Source organism: Nicotiana tabacum, chromosome 6 (assembly GCF_000715075.1).
Source record: "Nicotiana tabacum cultivar K326 chromosome 6, ASM71507v2, whole genome shotgun sequence".
Classification (NCBI taxonomy): domain Eukaryota; kingdom Viridiplantae; phylum Streptophyta; class Magnoliopsida; order Solanales; family Solanaceae; genus Nicotiana; species Nicotiana tabacum.
The window spans coordinates 170,729,401-170,756,514 of NC_134085.1; the positions used below are offsets into that span (position 1 = coordinate 170,729,401).

A 27,114-nucleotide genomic window follows, 5' to 3' on the forward strand; every position below is an offset into this window, starting at 1 on the left:
AATCCAAGATGGCTGGTTAACAAACTAAATGCCTCAACATAGCTGGGAGAATAGTCCTAGCCAAAACGTCTTGAACAGCATCTCAAGTCATGTTATGCAATACATAAATCTACCTACCAAAATCACCAATTAGATTAATAGAATTCATAGAATCTTCCTTTGGGGCACCACCCCTAAAAGGAAGAAGTTACATCTGATCAAGTGGGAGGTAGTCACTAAGACCAAGGCTGAGGGAGGGCTAGGGCTCCAAAAGGCTAGTATCAAGAACAAAGCTTCACTCACAAATCTAGCATGTAGAACCTATAGGAATACCAATAGCCTATGGGCTAGAGTGCTCATTCACAAACATTGCAACATGTCTAGACCAATTACAACATTTAGACACCCTAAAAATCCAAAATCTTCAACCTGGAAAGGCATTCTAAAGGGCTGGGAGATATACAACAAAGCAAGCATATGGGTAGTCCACAAAGGAAATAGGGTCAGTTTCTTGAATGACACTTGGATCCCTAATAAGCCAGCAATCAGACAGATGATTGAAGGCTCATTAACCCAAAATGACCTTGAGGCCAAAGTTAGCTCAATCCACAACCTGGGCAATTGGGACACATCAGCCTTGTCCATTAACATCCCCCAAGTATTCTGTACCTATTGAACTCTGTGTTCATTCCCCCTGTTACAACTAAGGATGATAATCTTATATGGGATTTGACTCCTAATGGCCAGTTCTTAAATAGCTCTGCTTACTCCTTCCTAAGCAGGACTACACCCAGTCTCCATTCTGGGGAGGAAGCCTCCTTCAAATGGATCTGGAAGCTTCAAGCCCCAAAAAAATCAAATACTTCATCTGGCTCCTAACCCATAAAAGACTTCCAACTAGGAGCTTTCTCCACGCTATTGGAATCAATTGTGTCCCCCAATGCCAGTACTATAACAAGGAGCAGGAAAACATTGCCCATATTTTCTTTGAATGTCCTAATGTTGTCCATTTCTAGAATGACATTCTATCCAAATCTACAGGAAATAGTTCAAATAATCACCTAGTCTTCAATAGCCACCAGTGGCAATCAACATGGAACTCACTCAAAAATGTCCCTTTAAATAACTACATCTGTTGGGACAACCTCATCCCCTTTTGTCTGTGGCACATCTGGCTAACAAGAAACAACAATGTATTCAATAACTAGAAAGAGTATATCAATGTCAATAACACAATCTCAAAAGCAACTGAGTGCCTTATGCTTACAAAGAATGACTCAACAAAGGCAACTAATCAGATCATGTTAAAATGGGATCCTCCATCTTGAGGTTCCTACAAACTAAATACAGATGGAGCAGCAAGGGGGAATCCAGAAGTAGGAGGTTCAGGGGGAATATTCAGAAACCACAATGGCGACTAGATATTGGGTTATATGGACAATATCCCCCAAACAACAAATATAAGGGCAGAAGTTTAGGCCCTCATACGGGGTCTACAACTGGCGGAGAAAAACCATTTAGTACCACTGGAAATAAACACTGATTCAGCTGAAACAATCAATATGCTTTTGAATGAAAATCTGATTTTTGATCCTCTAATATGTGAATGCAGGTCAATCATCCAAAGGATGGGCAGCATGGTAGTGAGGCATATCTACCGGGAGCAGAACAGAGTAGCTAATGCTATGGCCAAGGAAGCAGCAAAGGAGATGTTTTTGAACAAATCTATTACATTATCAGTTCCTCCGATGTTTGTCAATAATGTATTTTGGGCAAACATCCTAGGAACTGAACTAGTTAGGTCTTTTGTGGGTTGTAACTTAAATACAATTATGCTAAACCTTGAAACTATGGGGTCTCTGTGATACCCCAGTAATGTCCCTAATGTGGTTCCTTTGTTAACTAGTATATAAATACACCTCTTTTAACAAAACAAAAGTGATAAGGTAATAAGAAGTTATTAACAATTTAATAATAAGAGTGCATAATATAATATAAAAATAATGAACATAAATTTATTCAATAATTATATGATTTATTTTGGTATCCTTTCTTTAAGTAATAAGTAAAATTCAAGTATAAAAATAAAATTAGGATAAAATACTAGTTGTTCATTAATATATGAAATATGCATCTTTGATTGACCAAAACAAATCTTCTCTCAAGGTAGTTATTTAAAAATTATTTTGATAAAAATGTTTCTCGGCTTTAGACACTTGGCGGAAAAGACTTAATAATTCCTTTCCAGTTTGTAGAATCATTTTCTTGTAAACTTTGTTCAACCATTTACTCTCATTTCCAACTACTATATAAAATGGTTTTGAGCTTTACCTTACGCTTTTGAAAAGTTAGTACTACTTGGCAGCTGTTTTGGGTGTGATTGTGCAGAAATTTAGAAAAAAGAGCAGCTTTTTGAGAGTGAACATACATAATAGTAGCGGCAGGTAATGGACTCTTCCACTTCAACCATAGAGGGTGGTGTGTCGCTTCCTTTGATAGGGGCCGACGCGACAAAGCGTCGTGTTACATATTTCTACGACCCTTACATTGGCAACTATTACTATGGCCAGGACCATAAATGAAGCCTCATCATATTCGCGTTTCCCACACTCTTGCTTTCCACTATGATCTTCATCGGTGAATGGATATCACCCAGCCGTTCCCGGCGAGTGCGGAGGATATTCGGCGGTTCCACTCACTCGAGTACGTCGACTTGCTCTCTTCCGTTTCACCCAAGACTCTTCACTACCAGAAGCATGATGATCACGACCTTAAATGCTTCAACTTGGTAGAGGATTGCCCTATTTTTTATGGGCTTTATGGTTTTTGTAAAGCTTCTACCGGTGGATCCATTGGCGCCGCCGTTAAACTTAATATATGGGTCCAAATTTGAACCAACGCGACCGTTGATGAGCACGACTGACGACGAGAACCTCACAGCTCGACATCTTGTAGAGGGCGACCTTGAGGCGAATAAGAGACGGTACGACCCTTATAGTAGTGCAGACCCATTAGGGGACATCGGGAATATCCTTTCGAATATTCCTTATAACTTGTCTTTTAGAGCTCAGAAAGGTAGAGTTCCTTATATAGAGGGCATGAAACAACTTTGTAGGGAGAGACTTTTGCTAATCCATAATACTTACTTTAAACTTGCTTACATAAAGGATTGGGAAGATTATTGTTGAAGTTTCTTTTGGTCTAAACGAGATAAGGAATTCTTATCATCCATATTCTTGTTATCTATCTTTCATTCTAGAGATTATTATACTTAGCTAAGATTTACCCCTTCATCTTCTTTGATTGATTTGTTCAAAAAAGTTTCGATATCTTTTGAGTCAAACAATTTGGCACCGTCTGTGGGGATTTCTATAGTTGAGACCTTAGTTTCGCCTAGATTCTTGAAAGAAATAATCACCTCTTTTTAGTCTCATAAAGGCCAACAATGGCAGGAAAAGGAGAAGCAAGGCTAAAGGCAATAGTAGGTGTCACGAACAACCTCCTGAATTCTCTCAATGAAGCCAGTGAAGAAGACAACAAAAACGTAACACTGAGTGCTACACCTGAGGGGGAGATCTCACCCCCCCTCCCCCCGCACGAGGGTTTAACTATATTGCGCAAGAGGGAAACCTCAACACCCACAACAGGAGAAGCACCACCGGCCGTGAAAAGGCTATTAGAAGAATGGTTGACAAACACCTTGAGCAACATACTCTAGAAACCCGTTTAGAGAGATATCAAAGACACATTAGCCGCAGAAATCGCAGTTGTCGCCGATGAGCCGGAAACTACACGAACAGGTAACACCCGTACTGTCCCTGATGTAGGCAACGATACACTTGTAGCCATCTTAAAGAAAATGGAATAGATGTAAAATGAGAACAAAACACTCAGCGACCAGATGAAACAGCATCAAGAAAGGGTTGATAAAATATCGGGCGCTCCGAAGTTGCTACCAAAACGTGACATGGGACGATTCGTCGAACAACCATATAGCAAAGGGGCAGCCCCTCACTCTATTCCAAAAACCTTCAAAATGCTGTCATATCTGAAAATATATGATGGCACAACAGACTCGGAGGATCACTTAATCCATTACATTACTATAGTAAAAGGTAACGATCTATCAAAAGAACAGGTGTCGTCAGTACTGCTGAAAAAGTTCGGCAAAACTCTGACAGGAGGAGCGTTAACGTGGTACTCCCAACTACTAGCACAATCGATATCAACGTTCGAAGAAATGGCAGATAAGTTCGTTACCGCTCACGCGGGAGCGAAAAAGGCAGAGGCCAGGGTAAATGATATCTTCTCCATTAGGCAAACGACAGGCGAGGGACTTCGGGATTTCCTAGCCTGATTCAATAGGGTAAGGATGAGCCTATCGAACGTGTCAGAACGGATGGCGGTAGCAGCCTTTCAAAATGGGTTGAACAGAAACGGGTCAAAAGCAACCAAGAAGCTGCTAAGTAGACTCATGAAGTACCCCCCCCCACTACATGGGAAGAGATCCATAATGCCTATTGCGCCGAAGTGAGGGCAGACAAGGATGACCTGAATGGCCTGATCCAGCAACTAACCTCGGTCCAAACCAAGATAAGGAGAGATCGTCGCAACGATGGCCGAAGGGATCAACTACCACGTTTCAACCGAGAAAGTCATCATCCCTATGTCCGAACATCCAACCCACCTCCTCCACGACATACAGACGTCGCGCCTCGACACATCGCACTGCCCCGAAGTGAAAGAGGTATGCCTCCACTATTATCTACTCATAACTTTTGTGTTTCTCCTTTAGAAATAGTGTAAGCACCGGAAAAGCTCGGCACAAAGGTGCAATGGCCGCAAAAGATGAAGTCGGATCCGAGCGCCAAGAGATCGAACGTCCTGTGTGAATTCCACCAGGAAAGGATACACAAGACCGAGGACTGCATAGGTCTGCGATAGGAAGTGGTAAGAATGTTAAACCAGGGATACCTAAAAGAACTTCTAAGCGATCGAGCACGGGCCAACTTCGCTCGTGGACGCGATCAACCTTAGGGACCTCCAAAACCACCATCACTAGCTCGTACCATACAAATGATCATTGGTGGCAGCGACGATACTATAATCAACCATGTGAAAGTGACCACTACGCACAAACTCAAACGGACAGTCGCCCACGAATGGTATGACGACCTTAGAGACAGTATCATCTTTGTTAAGTCGGATGCCAACGATTTGTCTTTTCCTCACTATGATGCTTTGGTTGTAACTTTACGCATTACAGATACCGACGTAAGGAAAATAATGGTATATGACGGAAGCGATGCGTGTATTGTTCACCCACGAGTTCTCATGCAGATGATACTCGAGGATAAAATAATACCGTATTGCATAACACTGACAGGTTTTAATAATGCAGTAAAACGAACCTCTGGAGAGATAGTGCTACCCGTCCTGGAAGGAGGAGTCACCCTGGAAACGACATTCCACGTCATGAACTAGGAAACAACCTACAACGCCATCATAGGGCGTCCATGGATACACGCCATATGATCCGTCCCGTCAAGTTTCTATCAAGTTATCAAATTTCCCACCCCATGGGGGATATTCAGCATCCGAGGCGAGCAATGCAGTGCCCAAGAATGCTACCGGATTGCCCAATATTGCACACACACCAAACAACTAAAAGGGGCAAGTGAGAAAGCATAGCAATCATCCATATCGGGAACCAAACCCGACACACAACTGGAGGCCATCAGAGACCCGGATGTCATAGAAGCTTGCAAGGCAACCATAGAAGACCTCAACCCCGTCCAGCTAGACAACACCAATAGAACAAAAAAGGCTTATATCGAACACAACCTCTCAGAACCAGGTAAATATCGTGAGATTTTAACTAACAATGCCGATTTGTTTGCCTTTTCCCATTCACATATGCCAGGAATCCCAAGGGATATCGCCATACACAGGCTAAATATCGATCCTCTTTACCCGCCAGTATGACAAATGAGGAGAAAATTCAATGCCGCCATCAATGAGGCAGTCAGCGAAAAGGTTGATAAATTACTCGCTAATGGTTCCATACGAGAATCGAAATATCCCCAATGGGTCGCCAATGTGGTCATGGTCAAAAAGAAGAATGGGAAATGGCAGAGGTGTGTCGACTTCACCGACTTAAACAAAGCATGTCCGAAAGATTCTTTTCCATTACCACACATCGATCAGCTCATCGACGCAATGGCGGGACACAAACTACTAAGCTTCGTAGATGCTTACTCTAGTTACAACCAAATTCTAATGGCTGAAGAATACTAAGAAAAGACCACTTTCATCACTCACTGAGGAACGTACTGCTACAAGGTAATGTCGTTCGGACTCCAGAACGCATGGGCGACGTATCAAAGGTTAGTCACCAAGATATTCAAAGAACAACTCGGTAAGACCATGGAGGTTTACATCGACGACATGCTTGTAAAATCAAAAAAGAAAGAGGATCACATTGACCGTCTAAAAGAAGGCCTTCGAGATATTGAGGCAGTACGGGATGAAGCTGAATCCTGAAAAATGCGCCTTCAGCGTAACTTTAGGAAAGTTCTTTGGTTTTCTAGTGTCAGAAAGGGGTATCGAGGTCAACTCGGACAAGATCAGGGCCATCAAAGGAATACCGGAGATATTGACTAGCAAGAAGCAGGTACAGAAATTAACAGGTTGAATAGTCGCCATGTCGAGGTTTATTTCACGATCATCGGAACATGCCACAAATACTTCAATGTGCTAAGGAAAGACCACGGACTGTAGTGGAATGGAGAATGCGTCGACGCATTAAGGAAGCTGAAAGTGTATCTATCCTCGCCACCACTACTCGTCAAGGCAGACCCGAGTGAATGCCTACTAGTATACCTAGTAGTCTCCGAAGTCACGGTGAGTGCAGTCTTGATCCGCGAAAACAAAGGTACGCAATCTCTGATTTACTATATCAGCAAAACCTTAATTGATGCCAAAACAAGGTACCCTCACCTTGAAAAACTAGCTTTGGCATTAGTTATAGATTCATGAAAGCTTAGACCCTATTTTCAATGTCACCCCATAAAAGTGGTGACAACCTTCCCCCTGAGGGGCATCCTACACAAACCCGACTTATCGGGTAGACTGGCCAAATGGGCCAAAAAATTAAGCAAGCACGACATAACATACCAACCACGAACTACCATTAAGTCACAGGTGCTCGCTGATTTTGTCGTTGATTTCAGCGTAGAAATATTGCCTGAAGTAGAGCAGGAGGTGCTCCGCGCTTCCGCACATTTTGACCTCTAGGTCCTGTACACTGATGGCACATCTAATGCATCAGGATCGGGACTGGGACTCGTCCTCGAGGTTCCTACAGGCAAAGTAATTCGCCAGTCCATACGATGCCTAGAGATGACCAACAACGAGACTGAGTATGAAACTGTGATTGCAGGATTGAAATTAACCCTCAAATATGGCGCTCGACGACTCGTCCTCCATTGCGACTCTCAACTCGTGGTGAACCAAGTCACCGAGACTTTCCAAATCAGAGAACAGAGACTACAAAATTACTAGTCAGAAATTCACAAACTGCTGCCAGAGTTTGATGAATGCCGCCTTGACCAAATACTAGGGCGCAGAATATCGAAGCAGACGGCTTCGCCAAGCTAGCGGCAGCCACCAAAAATATCAACAAAGAAAACGTGGTCACCCTCCTCCATTCCTCAATAGACCAAGTCGAGGTACATTCTGTAAACCTAACTTGATACTGGCACAGCCGTCTCGTAATATATTTGTAGGATGGAACGCTCCCACAAGATAAGAAAGAAGCCAAAAAGCTTCGAATACAGGCAACTGGATACAGCCTCGTAAACTGTTATCTCTACCAGAGAACGTTCGGTGGCCCCCTGGCCAAATATCTTAGGCCAAGTCAAACAAGGCGAGTACTGGAAGAAGTACATGAGGGGCAATGCGACGCCCATATGGGAAATCGCGCCCTCGTCCAATGCCTCATCCGCACCGGATACTACTAGCCCACTCTGAAAAAAGAAGCCACGGACTACGTTAGGAAGTGTGAGCAGTGTCAAAAGTACGCCCCCATGATACACCAAGCAGGGGAACTCCTTCTTTCTGTCACTTCGCCATGGCCATTCATAAAGTGGGGAATGGACATAGTCGGCCCCCTCCAAGCAGGATGAGGTAAGGTACGTTTCCTTTTGGTTTTAACTGATTACTTTTCTAAATGGGTGGACGCATGTGCATACACTCAGATACGTGAGAAATAGGTCATCGCGTTCATATGGAAAAATATAATATGACTTGCGGCATCCCCAAAGAAATCAGCTGTGACAACGGGCCTCAGTTCGTCGTAAAGAAAACGATTGAGTTTTTCAAAAAATGGCACATCAAACGAATACTCTCCACGCCATACCATCTCGCCGGCAATGGTCAAGAAAAATCCTCCAATAAAGTAATACTGAATATATTGAAAAAGAAGCTCGAGGAAGCCAAAGGGCTATGGCCTGAACTACTGCCAGAAGTATTATGGGCATACCGCACTACACAAAAAACTAGCACATGTGAGATGCCATATTCACTAGTCTACGAGATGACGTAGTTATACCCGTCGAAGTCGGAGAGCCTAGCTTGAGATACTCCAATAGAGCAGACCAAACAACGATGAAAGTAGGCTACAAGATCTAGATGAAGTCGAAGAACAAAGAGATATGGCCCACATAAGAATGGTAGCTCAAAAGCAACAAGTAGAAAGGTATTACAACCAAAAGGCCAAAGTGCGACCGCTCAAGGTCAGAGACTACGTCCTCAAAGCTAAAACACAAGCAGCGAAAGACCCTAATGAGGGAAAACTGTGAACAAACTGGGACAGACCATACAAAATCACGGCGGCAGCAAACAAAAGAGCATTCAAGTTAGAGACAATGGAAGGAAAACTAATCTAAAACAATTGGAATGTCGCCCATCTCAAATACTTCCACTTCTAAAAGGAGGCACCACGTAAGTCGTACTCTTTTTCCCTCATCCAAGTTTTGTCCCAATCGGGTTTTCTTGGTAAGGTGTTTAATAAGGCTACAAGGGGGACGCCTCGAGGTTCAAAGTATTGTTCATTACCCACCCATCGACGTGTTCTCCGTACCAAGTAATGAAGGGACTGTATATAGATAATCAAATCTCCATTATATTTACATAGTCGACATGCGATTCTTACAAGAACATAAATAAATCGCCATTGTATGAATAAAACCGACATGTATTTTCCTACAGGAATATGATCAAACCTCTAATCTGAACATCCCAATGGCCAAGGTCATCGACGAAAATATGAGTTCGACCTCGTTCAAACTACGACGGGATCTTACTTCGACGACAGTTCGAAGCAACATCCCAATGGCCAAGGCTATCGACGAAAATATGAATTTGACCTCGTTCAAACTACGACGGGATCCTACTTCGACGACAGTTCAAAGCAATATCCCAATGGCCAAGGCCATCGACAAAAATATGAGTTCGACCTCGTTCAAGAACAACGACGGGATCCTACTTCGACGGCAGTTCAAAGCAACATCCCAATGTCCAAGGCTATTGACGAAAATATGAGTTCGACCTCGTTCAAACTACGACAGGATCCTACTTCAATGATAGTTCAAAGTAACATCCCAATGGCCAAGGCCATCGATGAAAATATGAGTTCGACCTCGTTTGAACTACGACGGGATCCTACTTCGATGACAGTTCTAAGAAACATCCCAATGGCCAAGGCCATCGACGAAAATATGAGTTTGACCTTGTTTGAACTACGACGGGATCCTACTTCGATGACAGTTCGAAGAAACATCCCAATGGCCAAGGCCATCGACGAAAATATGACCTCGTTCGAACTACGATGGGATCCTACTTCGACGACAATTCAAAGCAACATCCCAATGGCCAAGGCCATCGATAAAAATATGAGTTCGACCTCGTTCGAACCACGACGAGATCCTACTTCGATGACAGTTCGAAGCAACATACCAATGGCAAGGCCATCGACAAACATATGAGTTCGACCTTGTTCAAATTGCGATGGGATCCTACTTCGACGACAGTTCGAAGCAATATCCCAATGGTCAAGGCCATCAGCAAACGAAAAGGAATCGACCTCAACCAAATGCTAAATCATCTTAACAAGTATTGCAAAGATCATCACCAAATCGACAAAACAAATTCTACATTACATCAAAATGTTACTTACACCTATCTTTACAATGGGCTCAAGAACGCCCCTTACAAAAATCCCAAAACAAAAAGTAAACACAAACAAAAGGTTACACGTTATCCCTTGTTGGGTATGCATCTTCATACCACGAGTCAGAAGCAAGACGATTCGCATCATCGGAGTTGATGTCATCCCCGTCAGGAGTAAGAAGGTCGTACCTGCACGCCTTCCAAGATGCCCGAGCTTCGATATGCACGACCTGAAGCTCTGCTTCAGTTACCCTCCCCTCGACATGAAGAGCCTTGTACACGTCAAGTCGGGCCTCAGCATGGACCCACAACTCATATAAGTGATGAGGCACGACCGGATCAACCGAAGCACAAGACATAGAAGGCTGTGAGTGTCGATTTGCATCCTCCGCTCTCAGCGAGGCCACTTGTCCATTCAACACAGATAGCTCCGCCTCCAACTCCTTAACACTCCATTAAAGCCCCATGACTTTAAGCCTAGAGGCCTCCTACTCCTCGGCCAGCTCCGACCTACAAATATGAAGGGTATCTTCCAAGGCCGTTATTCCAGAAATAGCTGCCGCTAGCTTATCAGTACCGACATTCAGTTCGCCCTTAAGCCCCTCAATCTCCATCTCCTTCATACTCAATTCAGCGGTCAAACTAGCCACCTTTGCTTGTAGGTCGGCATTCTCAGCCATCACCCCCCTACTTAGCTCAAGCTCATCCTCATTCGCCTTATGGGAGGCCTCGAGTTCACTATTGCGGGCGACAACCTTCATAAGCTCCTTATCTTGCTCCCTCAGCTCTTCGACCTTACGCGCCAGTTGTTCCTCCCTCTATTTGAGTCCTTTACAGAACAACTAAAAATTGGGGTCCTAGTTATAAATATCGGTCATTGCACGATGTTTAGCGCGATACTATTGGTATTTGGAAGACATCTTCCCATAAATGGACGTCCTCTTCCTTTCCTGATGCTCACGCTTGGTCTCCATGATAAGGGTCTAGCACACAAAAAAAAAAAGAATAGAGAGAAGTTAAAGACAAAAACACAGGTCGACAATCACAACGTACACTACAAAAAAACTGAAATTAGATACGGACGTTATCGCTTATTTGTCGCTAAAATGCTCGTAGCTAGCAGAATCTTTTGATAATACGTCGCTAATCTGTCGCTAAATGAGATTAGCAATGGATTTTCTGTTTAGCTACAGAATTTGTCTATCGCTAAAACCTAATTTTTTTAGTAGTGGTAAGACCAATGATGAAAAGGAAAAGAAGGACACCTACCCGCAAGGCCATGCCGGCGACGTTCTAAGACAACTCCATGTCACTCATTGCCCTAAGCGCATCGCTCTCAGGGGAAAAACATTGAGAGGCTAAAACAGACATCATTTGGTCGCAGTTTAACAACAAGTTGTAATTCCCCAGAATAACTATGTGACGATAAGATCCTTCCACTCTGACCTCCACGTGAGTATAGCGACCTACGAACTCGCGAACATCCTTAGGATCGACATCTGAACCTGAGCCTTTTCCCTCGACACGGCGGCCCCCTCCAACGTTGGATGACGCGCCACCCTTAGCGGAGTGCACGGAGCTGGCCCATGGGTAAATTCCTTCCGTTTGGGGAAACCTACCCGCTAAAATGGCATCAGCCATAAAAGTGGGAACAGGTGCTGTTTGTGATGCCCTACTTCTACTAGCGTCCACGGCCATATCCTTCCCAAGCTCTATTCTCCTCCTTTTTCTCGACAATGACTCATCCCCATTAGAAGATTCGTCCAAAGGATGCGGGGTCGATACTGAATAAGCCTCCTCCCTCACGACCATGTACCGAGAGGAACCTTCTACTTGAGTCGGTTAAGCATGACTCCCTCAAATCGACTCAGTCAAAGTGAACAGTATTCCTGCGGCAGCGACGGCCTGTTGGAATGTAGGGACCGGTGCCCTCCACCTGGAAGCTCCTCGACCTATCGTCATAGAGAGTCGTATCAACAGATGACGACATATGACTAACAAAGCGATAAGGGGAAAAAACCTACCGGATGGCACTCTCAGGCCATAACGTTTTATTAAGGCGGGCCAATCTTGGGTTTCCGCTGCACGGGTCAAAGACGGGCTACCCAATCCCTGATATCGGCAATAGGACGGGGCAGACATCCCATAGCTGCAAATAAGAAACAAACAAACCTTATAATGAATATAGATGAAGGAAGAGCAATATGAATGGCGACACTTACAAGTCTCGTTCCATTGCTTCGGGAACCTGGCAGAGTTAGAAACAACATGTTCAGTTTTGACGAAGAAATACTTATGCCAAAACTTGCGACTTGCTCAGTCGTCGGTCCCAACCACCAGCTCTTTTGTGCCACGATACCTCAAATGCACCATAGTGCCCCTATAGAAGCTGGGCGAGAACAGGTGCAAGAGGTGATGGATGGAAATATCGCATTTCTCCAACTTCGCATACTTGGTCAACAGTAGAAGTATCTTGAGCGTGTATGGCGAAAGTTGTGCCGGGCAAATTTGGTAGAACCTACAGAACTCTTCCGCTAATGGGAGGAGAGGAAAAGAGTAGCCAATCATGAAAGTGTATTCGTAGAAAGCGCAGTATCCAAGTCTGTGAACCTCTACGAAATCCTTTCCCGCTGGAACCATGTCAACATGAGCGGGAATGGCGTACTTTGCATGAAGAGAGTCAATGTGAACTTGCTCCATCTCAGAGAATACAGGGGTAGGAGTAGAAGGGGGATATTTGAGGAAGTCACTTCGAGACATGGAGTGTCTCGGCAGTAGCTCATCTACCGTAGGAAGACTGTCACCTTCTTCTACCTCCATACCGTCACCACCTGAATGGGGCGCCATGGACAACGGGGCGGCCTCAAAAACCCCTTCATGAGATCGATGTGATCTTGGCATACTTTTGTTAAACAAGGTAGTGACACAGCAAAAAAGAAAAAGAGGAAGAAGAAGAGGTTATGAACGAAGAGTGTGAGAAGAAGAAGCAGAAGGGTGTTAAGACAAACTCGGAGAAATAAGGAGGGATAACTAGAAATGAAATGGCCAAGAATTTTTGAAAAAACAAACCCTCCACCTATTTATAGGATTGGGTGGCACCAGAATCGAAGCGGAAGGCCCCAGAGTTGCACCAAAATCGAAGTGACAAACCATCAATCCCCCATCTCGAAAATACGCGCAATGATGATGCACATGAAGATGATGTCATTTCCCGGTAAAATGCATTACTTGGTGTCTTGCTAAGCACGCTGACCGCCTGCCATTGGCCAGGCTGTAACGCTTTGTAAGGTCAAATTTCTCCATAAGAGTGCATGGTGTCCGCTCATCGAGGACTTACCAAGTTGTAACCCCGACAAGCAGAGGGACTAACTGTATGGGTCCAAATTTGAACCAATGCGACCGCTAATTAGCACGACTAACAACGAGAACCTCATAGCTTGACATCTTGTAGAGGGCGACCTTGAGGTAAACAAAAGACGGTACGACCCTTACCGTAGTGCATGCCCATTAGGGGATATCGGGAATATCCTTTCAAATATTCCCTATAACTTGTCTTTTAGAGCTAAGAAAGGTAGAGTTCCTTATATAGAGGGCATGAAACAACTTTGTAGGGAGAGACTTTTGCTAATACATAATACTTACTGTAAACTTGCTTACATAAAGGATTGGGAAGATTATTGTTGAAGGTCTTTCTTTTGGTCTAAACAAGATAAGGAATTCTTATCATCCGTATTCATCTTATCAATCTTTCATTCTAGATATTATTATACTTAGCTAAGATTTACCCCTTTATCTTCTTTGATTGATTTGTTCAAAAAGGTTTCGATATCTTTTAAGTCAAACACTTAATCGACAAGATGCTGACATAGCCATCAATGGGGCTGGTGGATTGTAACATGCAAAGAGAAGCGGGGCCTCCGGATTTTGCTATGTTAATGATATTGTTCTTGGAATTCTTGAACTTCTAAAGGTCCACAGGGTAAATACTCTTCTTATAATGCTCTGTTTTTCTTAATATTCGTATTTTATTTGCATATTCATGCAAACGAAAGCAAACTCTTTCAAATTGGAGCATATATCTATGTGTATGGTGAATTATTTATACGTTCTTGGCTATTCTTTTGGGCGATGTATTTTGTTTCTGGGTGTAGCGGTGTCAGCGTAATGGTATAGCCTCTTTAGTTATGTGTTTGATATGTTGTGGCGGTTACTGCTACTGTAGATGTTTCGTGGATATTTGTGTTGTTGATATTAGGATAGTTTTGGGATGTTTTAAATGTGTTGCTGAAAAATATGAAATGCAACAGAAGTTGTTTTTTCCCTGAAAAGTCAAGCCGTCTGAATTTCTGTGTAATTGAAAATTGTTGCTTACTTGATCTTGTGAGTATTTCGAAATTTTATTAGTTCTTTTTGTTGATGGTAAATGTCACAACCCCAAACCAGACCCGATCGTGATGGCGCCTCTCGTGAAGACAAGGTCAGCCGACACAATTCCCAAATCAACCATTTTCCATTAAAAGTTTTTTTTATACCGTTTATAAACCAATAATCTCATAATGAACATTTAAAAGAAAAATACGAAATAATTACACAAGCCCGACATCGGGGTGTCACTAGTCATGAGTATCTACCAAGGTCTGAATACAACAACAACAGTCAAAAGTGCACTAAGTACAGTAATGAAAATGAGAGGAAGGAAGCAGTGCTGCGAACGTCGTGCAGCCACCTTGCTAACTTTGATGACTCCGCGTCTGAGCAATCAACACCCGCTACTGAGTTTCGAAATACCTAAATCTGCACATGAGGTGCAGGGAGTAATGTGAGTACACCAACCCAGTAAGTAATAGGAGTAAATAAAGACTGAGCAGTAGGAAATGATGAATCCACAAATATGATAACTCAATAAACCCAATAGGCTTTCAATCAGAATACGAGTCAAACGTCTCATTTAAAATCCACCTTTTGGTAAAAATCATTTAAAATGCTTTCCAACAGTTTCACTAGGGGTTCGACACCATTTATAATAAAAGAGATGAAAACCATAATCGGCCCTCAGACAAAAACTTAGTTTGTATACAGACCCTCCGGCATAACTGAAATTCACAGCCCTTTTTGTAACTTAAAAACTTCAGTTTAAATGAAATATTATTTAAAACATTTGTTCAACATTTCCGATAGAGGCTCGGTCTAAAGATGAGTGAAAGCAGTAATTAAATCAACATATTCAATAGAAACTCACTTTAAGGAGGAGTGAAAAAATAGGAAGTTCATAAACAGGCCCCTCAAGCAAAGCATCACTCATGTACATGTATATCTATAGCCCCTTTAGCAAGCCTCTCAGTCACTCTTGACTCAACTCTTACCAATCAGTGCTCCCACTCAGCACTCACACTCAATAGGTAACATATAGCAACTACTGCGGCGTGCAACCCAATCCATATATCGCTGCGGCGTGCAGCCCGATCCATATACATATCGTTGTGGCATGCAGCCTGATCCATATATATATAATCCTCACAACCAGGCTCTCGACCGCTCTCAGTCATTAACCTCACAATCGGGCTCTCAGTCTATCTCAGTCATCAACCTCACGATCACTCGGGCCATCAGTAAAATAGGGAACTCAACCCAAACAATTTTCACATTTTTAAGAAATAAAGTGATAAAACCAGGTTTAAACAATAACCAGGTAACACATGATTGAGGATATGCTTTCAAAACAAATAGAGTGAGGAAAAATAGTGAAAGTACCCCTAAGGGTCTCAGCAGGTCGGTACAAGGTCTGAAATATGGCATACAACCCAAAATATAATATAAATCTCTAGAACATGGAATATCATAAGATTTCAAATCAAATACGCGACTTAACAGTCGTACGGGACGGACCATGTCACAATACCCAATGGTGCACCACTCCACGCTCGTCATCTAGCGTGTGCGTCACCTCAAAGTAACACAACGATGTGTAATCTGGGGTTTCAAACCCTCAAGACAGTATTTACAATCATTACTTACCTTGAACCGGCTAAATCTCTAGCACGTGGTGCCTTTGCCCCATAAATCAGCCTCCACGCGCGACGAATCTATCCAAAATTAGGACAAGTACGTCAATATATGCTAAGGAAGCAAAGCCCAAGCGAAAACAATCAACAAAGGGCACAAATCCCGAAATTTCCAAAACCCGACCCCCAGGCCCACATCTCAAAAGTCAGAAATTTTTACATCAATAGATTCCTCATCTCCCCATGAGTTTATGCATATCAAGAATACCAAAATCAGAGCTCAAATGACCCCTCAAATCCTCATTTTAAGGTCTCTTAAGCTCAAGCCCTAATCCCCCATTTTAACCTTTGATTTCCATAATTTCTAGCTCTAATCCATGAAATAATAGCATAGGAACGCGTTTTAGGTCCAAATTCCTTACCTCAATAAAGTTCCCTTGAAATCCCTCTTTCAAGTCGCCCAAAAAGCTCCAAGGCCGAAGTCAACAATGGTGGAATAGCTCAATTTCGCGAAATGAATTAACTTATATGTTCTGCCTAGGTCTTTCCACATCTACGGTCCTTCAACCGCATCTGCGGTACCACATTTGCGGTTTAGTCTTCCGCTCCTGTGGAAGTCACTAATCTAGTCTAAATCGCAAATGCGGTATTTTTACTGCTTCTGCGGTCTCAGCCCACCTGGCCATTTTTTGCTTCTGCGATAAATCAGGAGTCGCAGATGTGGCCATCCCGACCACTTCTATGGTCTCCGACATTCTTCCACGATCCGCTTCTACAGCCATTCCATCGCATATGTGGCGCCGCACCTATGGCCCCCAAACCGCAGGTGCGAAAATACTAGAAGCAGCAATATCAACTGCTACAACAAGATTCTAACCTCTCCAGCAACCATCCGAAATCACCCCGAGGCCCCCGGGACCTCAACCAAAAGCACAAACATAACCCAATACCTTATACAAACTTGTTCCAATCATTAAAACACTTCAAACAATATCAAATCAACTAAAACACCTCGGATTCAAGCCAAACTTTCTAAAATCTTGCGAATTTCGCTTTTGATCAAAAACCCAACCAAACCACGTCCGAATGACCTGAAATTTTGCACACACATCCCGAATGACGCAACGGAACTACTGCAACTTCCAGAATTCCATTCTGGCCTCTATATCAAAATCTCATATATCCACCGGAAAACGCCAAAATCTCAATTTTGCCAATTCAAGCCTAAACCTTTCACGGACTTCCAAAATGCATTCTGATCACGCTCCTAAGTCCCAAATCACCTAACGGAGCTAAAAAATCATAAAAATTCCGATCTGAGATCATCTACAAACAAGTCAAATCTTAGTCAAACCTTTCGAATTACAAGCTTCATACTGAGAACTGTTCTTCCAAATTTCATGTTGATTACCCAAAAAACTAAAACCAACAATTTACATGAGTCATAATACATCACACGGGGCAAGTGATGCCCGAGAACTGACGAGCAAAGTGCAAAAACTCAAAACGACCGGTCCGGTCGTTACATCCTCCCCCACTTAAACATACGTTCGTCCTTGAGCATGCCTAGAGTTGTTCCAAAAGCCAACCAATCACTGAATAACCTTACCATGAACATATACCCGGGGGTGATCCCATGTCACCCTATCTCGTATAGGTCCGATGATACAATTTAACTGAAATTTTACAGTCCAACCTAGCCTATTAACCTTGGAACCACATTTCCACTTCTAAAATCATCCACAAGATCAGAATCTCACATCTATACTCTGAATAAGTCCGAATCAGCTGTAATAACCCATACCTGCAACCTCATATGCAATTACATGATATACCACATAACTCAAACACTTGTAGCGATAACTTCTAATCACAGCAGCTGCACACAACAACCGAATACCGGTAGGAAACCTCTTATCAACTAAAGTCTTATTCCAACACTTTCATATACTGCTAATGATAAATAAAATGCGCAGTAAGCCATAACCGTTTTCTCATATCAACCATTCACGAAGCCACTTCTCCTTGGGCAGAGACCATAGCAAATTTTTGAGCTGAACCTCAATATCATGCTTCTAACATGCTGAAATCGAGTTTGTCTGCAGTCATTAAAGATCCCGACGATCTCATCTAATCCAACCCAACTACTCTGGTGATATTGACACATCAATACAGACTAAAGCCACAACTTGTACAATCCGTGCACCAATAAGCCACAATCCGAACTTACTCAATCCATGAAAATGACTCAAATGAAAGAGTTGTACCGCAATCTCACCAGTACCACCACAACACAAGACTGAGAACCCGTCACACATCATAGAAATAGAACACACAAATCTAACCCGACAGGTCATACCTCCATATAACTTCGCTCCAATGCGCGACCTCATCCAAACACTGGTCCACATGAGGCACCTTAAGTTACTGTGCTCCAAATCGACAACCGTGCGCAATATGATGGCTAAAACCAAAGCAATTATCACAACCACCAGGAGGCAATTACATAACACCACACAACTCGAAAGGACATAACCGATACGCCATCCACCAAGCAATACCCAGTGCTCTTCCCGCTCAAATTCCGCTGAGAGGCCCTAATAACACCGCACCACATGTGCCTAAAATCAACAAATCCTAAAGGCTCACAACACGAAAAGGTAGCTCATAGATCCCCCTGATTAATAAGCTCAATGACAATCGAATCAACATATCCCTCACCAATGGCAACTTGAAGTCAACAAAGCCATCTCGATGCAAAACACACATCCATATAGGTCTATCAATGAGCCACACATCAACTCTAGTCACACACAACAGATAAATAATCCTCCGAAGGTTCACAATGACTGAATCATAGCACATACTATCATCTGACTAACTTACCCACATCTTTGATGTCTATAACCACAAGCTAACCTGTATATGAGAACTTCTAGTCTCCAAGTCCATAAAGCACACAAATTACCAAATCTGATCCCAATTCCGCCGCTCGCATGTATAGCACACCTCTATTACTCATTCATCTCATGAGAGGTACACCTAAAATTCTTCTGTGCCACCAAATAGACTCAAATATCATCAGACGATCGGACAAGATAGTGCTGCAATACCAATAAAGCATCCACAACTCAAACATATTGCCCTATCTAAAATATATACCCTCATCAAGCCACACCAATCGGTGATCTCATTCATCTAGCCACCTAAAGCTGCCCATGCTATCTAAGAATTTATGATCTTTCTTTCATAACTGAACTGTGACCTAACACATGCAAACCTCAACCCACACAACATACCGCATATACTATACCGCCTAAATAAAGATTATGAGAACTTCGCAATCCACTCCGAGCTACAAGAAACTACTTACTCAACTATCTAAGAACTTTTCTATTCGATCCCATCTAGGAAAAGATCATTATACATCCCATGCTCCTCATGCCAATAGGAAAAATATACCTTTCTAACTGTGGTGGAAACCATCCAGAACTCTCCAAGTTCCATTTGCACAACACCAAATCGTCAGGACTGAATCCTTCTAATTCATCCGAGTTACACAGGTCACTAGAGCCTAAAAGAATTGTCGCGAAACACATGTATAAACTCATTACCTCACAAGCATCCAAAGAACTAATCATATCCTTAACACACCGATCCAGCCTACTACCAAGCTATCCCATCTATCCAAGTTTCCTTCTGATTTACCTTCAACTTGGTACTCCTTCTTGCTATAACATCACCATTCCTCAACCCAAGCTTACCACACGAGACCCAAGCATAAAACCACACCGTCCTATGGTCTATAAGCTACTGAATACTCTCTTAACATTCCCAACAACACCGCATTCAAAATGCTTACCCTGGAGAAACTTCCTACGAATCCAAAGCTATTACCTTCACCTTCCTGACACTAATACATAGAATCCCATAATTAATATAGAAAATACCACAAGTCTTGACATCTTCCAATGAAAACTCAGTTTCTAGCCACATATACCACTTGAAGATACCTAAATGTTACATGTAAAAATCTTGAACCCATTAAAACCATTCTCGAGAGTCATCCACTCTACCCGAACTGCAATTAGCCGTATCAAACGAACTGAACAACCCGTGCCTCATTAGCACTCTAACACCGCAGAAGGTGACATTATTCCATTACAACCAAGCAACTTCATGTGAAGCATCATATAACCATTGTTAAGAATTTTCCTTTACTCAAGCCATCCTCGGTCTCAATCTCTGCCGGTAATAACTGATTCAACCGCGCCTCAAACTAGAATTGACATAGCCCATAACCGTGCAATCAACTAGTCAATAGTAGACTCCCCCACTTGGCTCGAAGCCATAAATCATAACACACTCAATAATGCATAACGCATATACTCTATTGCTGCCATAATACCATAGTGAGATGAAACTCAAATCCTTTGTAAGATTGTGAAACATAGGCCATCTGGTACTTTGAATCTTCTGCCAATCTCGCATTCATCCTCATAACAGCCAAGCCCACTCTCTTAAGCGGCCCAAATTTAAATCTTCAACACTTATATTTCACTTGTAAATGAGATCTTCTAACAGTCAACATGAGGATCACACAACCTTAGAACACTCTGCATGAGATAACCCACATGTTTTACCTCCAACTATCATTCCTGTATACCTTCGACTGTCATAAATATTACGCAGTCACTTAGTCTTCCTAAGCCTGAACTTATACCGCAACATGAAATTTACTTCACTCCCAACTGTGAAACATGAAAAGATTCTTCACACGCCCATAACTCGAGGTTACACCTCAAATCAAGATGGAATTCAAGCACCTCATATTTCTCTATCCTCCAGCAGACCCTTCTCGTCGCTTCCAAATCATATGGATACATCTCGCAGTACTAACATACTTATCACATAGTCATCCAGCCGTCACTTCCACTAATAGGGACACTACCGAACATATAAGTTCAAAAACACTTTCTCACACAATCATCACCTCGGTGCTCGAGCTATAGGCAAAAATCCGGCCTCAAGTCCTCCAGACTGGCCCAACATCAACTCACAGAGATCACATCTCACCCCTCGATCAGGGAATCACAAACCATTAATGCACATCAGATACTAAGCGCTCATGCGCGCATACGAACACGTGGAGGGAATTCAAAGAGTTACTTTTCAAGCTAAATCAAGGACGCACGATAAGGATTCCAAGAATGTGAAGTTTTTTCCTACAGGTTTTGTAGCCTCCTAAGGATAAATACAGATAACTCTGTACCGATTCGCGAGACTCTACTAAACCTGCTCATGACTCGTGAGACTTATGTAACCTAGGCTCTGATACCAACTTATCACGACCCCAAACCAGACCCGATCATGATGGCGCCTCTCATGAAGACAAGGCCAGCCGACACAATTCCCAAATCAACTATTTTCCATTAAAAGTTTTTTTATACCGTTTATAAACCAATAATCTCATAATGAACAATTAAAAGAAAAATGCGGAATAATTACACAAACCCTACATCGGAGTGTCACTAGTCATGAGCATCTACCAAGGTCTGAATACAACAACAACAGTCAAAAGTGCACTAAGTACAGTAATGAAAATGAGAGGAAGGAACCAGTGCTACGAACATCGTGCAACCACCTTGTTAACTCTGATGACTCTGCGTCTGAGCAATCAACACCTGCTACCAGATTCCGAAATACCTGAATCTGCACACGAGATGTAGAGAGTAATATGAGTACTCCAACCTAGTAAGTAATAAGAGTAAATAAAGACTGAGCAGTAGGAAACGATGAATCCACAAATATGATAACTCAATAAGCCCAACATGCTTTCAATCAGAATACGAGTCAAACGTCTCATTTAAAATCTATCTTTTGGTAAAAATCATTTAAAATGCTTTCCAACAGTTTCAGTAGGGGTTCGATACCATTTATAATAAAAGAGATGAAAACCACCCTTGGGCAAAAACTTAGTTCGTATATAGCCCCTCCGGCATAACAAAAATTCACAACCCTTTTCGTAACTTAAAAACTTCAGTTTAAATGAAATATTATTTAAAACATTTGTTCAACATTTTCGATAAAGGATCGGTCTAAAGATGAGTGAAAGCAGTAATTAAATTAACATATTCAATAGAAACTCACTTTAAGGAGGACTGAAAAAATAGTAAGTTCATAAATAGGCCCCTCAGGCAAAGCATCACTCATGTACATGTATATCTATAGCCCCTCGTGCAAGCCTCTTAGTCACTCGTGACTCAACTCTTACCAATCAGCGCTCACACTCAATAGGTACCATATAGCAATCGATGTGGCATGCATCCCGATCCATATATCGCTGCAGCGTGAAGCCCGATCCATATATATAGTCGACTATGCTCACTGGGGGTATGCAGACTCCGGAGGGGCCCCTACAGCCCAAGTGCTATATCGCTGCGGCATGAAGCCCGACTCAACATATCGCTGCGGCGTGAAGCCCGACTCAGCATATCGCTGCAGCGTATAGCCTGATCCATATACATATCGTTGTGGCATGCAGCCCGATCCATATATATATAATCCTCACAACCAGGCCCTCAACCTCTATCAGTCATTAACCTCACAATCAGACTCTTGGTCTATCTCAGTCATAAACCTCACGATCACTCAGACCATCAGTAAAACAGGGAACTCAGCCCAAATAGTTTTCACATTTTTAAGAAATAAAGGATAAAACCAGGTTTAAACAATAAACAGGTAAAACATGACTGAGGATATGCTTTCAAAACAAATAGAGTGAAGAAAAATAGTGAAAGTGCCCCTAAGGGTCTCAGCAGGTCGGCACAAGGTCCCAAACATGGCATACAACCCAAAATATAATATAAATCTCTAGAACATGGAATATCATAAGATTTCAAATCAAATACGCGACTTAGCAGTCGTACGGGACGGACCAGGTCAGAATCCCCAATGGTGCACCACTCCACACTCATTATCTAGCATGTGCGTCACCTCAAAGTAACACAACGATGTGTAATTCGGGGTTTCAAACCCTCAGGACAGTATTTACAATCATTACTTACCTCGAATCGGCTAAATCTCTAGCCCGCAATGCCTTTGCCCCTCGAATCAGCCTCCATGCGCATCGAATCTATCCAAAATCAGGACGAGTACGTCAATATATGCTAAGGAAGCAAAGCCTAAGCAAAAACAATCAACAAAGGTCACAAATCCCGAAATTTCCAAAACCCAACCCCGAGGCCCACGTCTCAAAAGTCAGAAATTTTTACATCAACAGATTTCTCATCTACCCACGAGTCTATGCATATCAATAATACCAAAATCAGAGCTCAAATGACCCCTCAAATCCTCATTTTAAGGCCTCTTATGCTCAGTCCCTAATCCCCTATTTTAACCGTTGATTTCCACAATTTCTAGCTCTAATCCATGAAATAATAGCATAGGAACGAGTTTTAGGTCCAAATTCCTTACCTCAATGAAGTTCCCTTGAAATCCCTCTTTCAAATCACCCAAAACGCTCCAAGGCCAAAGTCAACAATGGTGGAATAGCTCAATTTCGCGAAATGAAATAACTTATATGTTCTGCACAGGCCTTTCCGCATCTACAGTCCTTCAACCGCATCTGCGGTACCGCATTTGCGGTTAAGTCTTCCGCTCCTGCAGAAGTCACTAATCCAGTCTAAATCGCATTTGCGACCATATTTCTGCATCTGCGACATCGCAGATGCAGTTTCCTTACTGCTTCTGCGGTCTCAGCCCACCTGGCCATTTTTCGCTTCTGCGATAAATCCTCGGCATCTGCGACTCTGCAGATGCGGCCACCCTGACCGCTTCTGTATTCCCCGACATTCTTCCACGATCCTCTTCTGTGGCCATTCCATCACATATGCGGCGCCCAAACCGCAGGTGCGAAAATACCAGAAGTAGCAATATCAACTGCTGCAACAAGTTCTAACCTCTTCGGCAACCACCCGAAATCACCCCGAGGCCCGCGGGACCTCAACCAAAAGCATAAACATAACCCAATACCTTATACAAACTTGTTCCAATCATTAAAACACTTCAAACAACATCAAATCAACTAAAACACCTCGGATTCAAGCCAAACTTTCTAAAATCTTCTGAATTTCGCTTTTGATCAAAAACCCAACCAAACCACGTCTGAATGACCTGAAATCTTGCACACATATCCCGAATGATGCAACAGAACTACTACAACTTCCGAAATTCCATTCTGACCTCTATATCAAAACCTCACTTGTCCACCAGAAAACGCCAAAATCTCAATTTCGCCAATTCAAGCCTAAATCTTTCACGGACTTCCAAAATGCATTTCGATCACGCGCCTAAGTCCCAAATCATCTAACGGAGCTAACCAAATCATAAAAATTCTTATTTGGGATCATCTACAAATAAGTCAAATCTTGGTCAAACCTTTCGAATTACAAGCTTCAAACTGAGATCTGTTCTTCCAAATTTCATGCCGATTACCCTGAAAACCAAAACCAACGATTTACATGACTCATAATACATCACTGGGTAAGTCATGCCTGAGAACTGGCGAATAAAGTGCAAAAACTCAAAACGATCGGTCGGGTCATTACAGTAAATCTCCCGGAAGGAATGTTTTTTGTATTGAAAATTCCAGTCGTTATTGGGAATAAATTTATCTTACTGAAGAGCAAGTTTGGAATGAATCATTGCTTATGGTTTAGCTAAAACAGGTTCGAAGAAAATTGGTGTTATGTAATCTGCCTCCCTTGGATTGAATGTAAATATGGTTTAAGGTCAGAGTTCCTTTGGTTCATGAAATTCTATTTATGGAGTTACCATTTTAGTATTTCAAAATTGAATTTCATCCTACCTTGAAGCTGTCTAAGAAGCCAAACTCTTTTTAAATTTTGTTGTTAGTATGAAAATCAGCTCTCTACTAAATAATGGCCTTAGCAGGTCAGAACATTTTCCTTTGGGAAACATCAGGCATCAAGTATTTCGTAGTATTCTATAATATTATCATATCTCTCCTATATGAATGAGAAGACAATCACTTTTTCTTAATTTATATTATGATTTTAATGTGACACCCCATGTTTATGTTGAATATTGATTGCATATTGGATGGTTGGTATAGGATATTCCTTGTTTTTATGTACTACTTTTCTATTAACCTTTCGGGGAGCAAAAAGAGAAGATTGATTAGAGGTGCGCCTGAGGCACATAGGCATGGCAAGTCGGGCCTTTATTCACGGTGGTACAATCGCGGGGATAATATCATTGTATAACCTAAGTTAGCTGTGTAATGTACTGAAGACTAGGCACTATTGTAGACACTAAATCAAGGTAGTTTATGCTAAGGTGTGAGGCCTTTATTTATTCGTATCGTTGTTGAGGCCAACTTGGGTTGGCTTTGAAGAATATAAAGAGAAGAAATTTTTAATACGCTTCTATCTTTTGAGTTTGTAAAGGATATGTCAATAATAAGTCTCGAGGATGTGTCAAAGGACTAAAGATAGTATTAAATTCAATGTAATGGTACATATTGTTTTGTATTGTTGTCTACAAAAGAAGTAATTACTTTATTCTTTGCTCATATTTTGTTGATTACCATTAAAGATAAGAAGTCATTATTTAGCTGAATCTAAAATCGGATGGAGCAAGTAATTTGGAGGCCAAAATACTTATTTGCTATTTTTATAAGGATTGGAACTTAGCTGATCACTCATTATTTCTGTAGTTATGGAGGACTCATTTATATCCCTGGATGCTTAATGAAAGCGAACTTTATGTGATATTAATTTTTTCTTCTGTAATTATTGAGGAACAAAGCTTATAGACAATTGTTGTATCAACTGTATATAAGTGTGCTTGTAGGATATATTTGGAAAGCATCATCTGCTTTAATGGTCTCCTTTGCCAAACCGTGCTTATTATGAATTATTGTTCCTTTAACGTGCTCAGTATTATTGTGCAGCGTGTTTTATATGTTGATATTGATGTTCACATGGAAATGGAGTTGAGGCTACTTTTTACACCACAGATCGGGTTATGACAGTGTATTTTCATAAGTTTGGAGACTTCTTTCCTGGTACAGGACATATCAAAGACATTGGTGGAGGTGCTGGGAAATACTATACCCTAAACGCCCCTTTGAATGATGGGATTGATGATGAAAGTTTATGTCACCTATTCCGTCCTATAATCCAAAAGGCAATGGAGGTCTATCAACCAGATGTTGTTGTTCTTTAGTCTGGTGCTGATTCACTAGCGGGAGACAGGTTGGGCCCTTTCAACTTGTCTGTCAAAGGCCATGCAGATTGACTTCGATTTCTCAGGTCTTTCAATGTCCCTCTAATGGTATTGGGTGGTGGAGGTTATACAATTCGAAATGTTTCCCGGTGTTGGGCCTATGAGGTCTGTCTCTATCTCTGTACTTCGGTGTTTTATTCCCGTCTTTGGATTATCACCTATTACTGTTTACTTGTCTTGGAAGTTGCGGTAAGGTTGAACTACTTTAATATCCGCAAATAGCAGTTGCAGTTGGAGTAGAGCTTGAGAATAAATTGCCTTACAATAAGTATTACAAGTACTTTGGCCCTGATTATACTCTTCATTCTGTTGAACCATTGCCTATCCAGAATCAGAATTCAACTCGGGATCTGTAGAAGATTAGGTAATTTAAACATCATTCGTGTAGGGCTTTGCCTTCAATAGACGGTCGAAAAGACGAGAGTACTATCTAATGTATGTTTGAAGCTGTATAGGGTAAATGCTATTTTCCTTGTTTAATCTTTGTGAAGCATCAACCAGTGTGAAAAATATCTTGAAGAAATCTTTGTGAATCAGCAGCCAATGTTACGTTGGGACTGATGTCATGTTTGGTAGCTAATTTTTGCTTATC

General features: G+C 42.0%; 1 pseudogene; it reads left to right on the forward strand.

Annotated features, from left to right (window-relative positions):
- Positions 1–2,426: 2,426 nt before the first annotated feature.
- LOC107824325 (histone deacetylase 6-like) lies at positions 2,427–26,878 on the forward strand (annotated as a pseudogene).
- The last annotated feature ends 236 nt before the right edge of the window (positions 26,879–27,114 follow it).